Below are 1,599 nucleotides of genomic sequence, written 5' to 3' on the forward strand. Positions count from 1 at the left end.
ACTTCTACTTACCTTTTTAGCCTTTTTCCACTATAGTCAACCTTACCCCACAGGCCTAACACCCAATGAGGGTTGTTATTCCAAATGCCAAGTTTAGCCCTCATGAACTGGGAAAATGACCACCCAGGGCATCCACAGACCCAGTAGACCTACTATAACCCAGACTTTAGTCAGGATTCCGTTTACTACCTCCTGCCTCCACCCCGAATGCCCCAACCCTATAAGGGGCGTGTGATGACTTCAAGTCCTTGAAATGTGGGGTGTTCCCCTTTTCACAGTGTATAATTACCTAAATAGGTGAGAAGTAACCCATTCCCAATCCACCTCCTTTTCCAACCACTTCTAATACCATGTATTCTGGTTCAGGTTCTCTGAGAAGCAGATGCTAGGTCAGAATCAGATGTGCCAAACATTCATTTATTTATTTGGAGAAACACTTTTGAAAGATAAAATAGAGAGGAGGGATCAGCGCCTCTAGCTCAGTGGTGAGGGCACCAGCCACGTACACCAGAGCTGGAGGGTTCGAACCTGGCTCAGGGCTGCTAAACAACAATGACAACTACAACAAAAAAGTAGCTGTGCATTGTGGCAGCCACCTGTAGTCCCAGCTAAATCCTGGCCAGGCAGCATTTAATCATGGGCAGCTGTGTTAATTATGCTTTGATTGCTTTGCATGTTTGCTTGCTGAGAGGACTTACAGGACTTCAACAATTTATATTCACAGATCAGCTTTTTACAGGCAAAGGATAAGGCATAGGGCAGGCACAGGGGGTCACACCTGTAATCCTAGAACTCTAGGAGGCCAAGGCGGGAGGATTGCTTGAGCTCCAAAGATAGGAGAGAGAGTTAGACAGTCTCTCTCTCTCTCTCTTTTTATCCAATTTTGAATACAGCTTTATTTAAGACATTGCATTTTCCACTCACAATACAGTGCGTTTAAAGTGCAATGTTATTTCCTTCCCCTGTGCACATGTTCCATATTCAAGTATTGAGAATGCCCAGTAATTCACTATAGCAGCCCAACTTTAAATCTGACACGTAATTTGCTACAAACTTGGATCCTTCAATATTTCACTGTGTGGAACAATGCTACATCTACACTTGGGTTGACTTAATCAGCCTCTTCAGTGGTGGACCAGAGGAAGCACCACCAGAAGGAGGAGCACCACCACCAGGGCAGTCCCCAGGCATTGCTCCTGGCATGCCTCCTGGCATCCCACCTGCACTCTGGTACAACTTGGTAATGATGGGGTTGCAGACTTTCTCCAGCTCCTTCTGCTGATGTTCAAATTCTTCCTTCTCCGCAGTCTGGTTCTTATCAAGCCAGTTGATAATTTCATTACACTTGTCAAGAATCTTCTGTTTGTCCTCATGGTTGATCTTGCCTTGAAGTTTCTCATCTTCAACAGCTGCTTTCATGCTGAATGCACAGGACTCAAGTGAGTTCTTTGATGAAACCTTGTCCTTCTGCTTCTCATCTTCAGCCTTGTACTTCTCAGCTTCCTGGACCATACGTTCAATGTCTTCCTTGCTCAAACGTCCCTTGTCATTAGTGATGGTAATCTTATTTTCTTTTCCTGTACTCTTATCCACAGCAGA

General features: G+C 44.8%; 1 pseudogene across 1 annotated transcript; it reads right to left on the reverse strand.

The window, feature by feature from the left end:
* Nucleotides 1-877: 877 nt before the first annotated feature.
* On the reverse strand, nucleotides 878-1,593 carry LOC100948723 (annotated as a pseudogene). The gene has a single exon (XR_001161347.1). The product of XR_001161347.1 is annotated as a heat shock cognate 71 kDa protein pseudogene (transcript).
* Nucleotides 1,594-1,599: the final 6 nt, after the last annotated feature.

Source organism: Otolemur garnettii, unplaced genomic scaffold (genome assembly GCF_000181295.1).
Source record: "Otolemur garnettii isolate 467f Iridium unplaced genomic scaffold, OtoGar3 scaffold00045, whole genome shotgun sequence".
Lineage (NCBI taxonomy): Eukaryota > Metazoa > Chordata > Mammalia > Primates > Galagidae > Otolemur > Otolemur garnettii.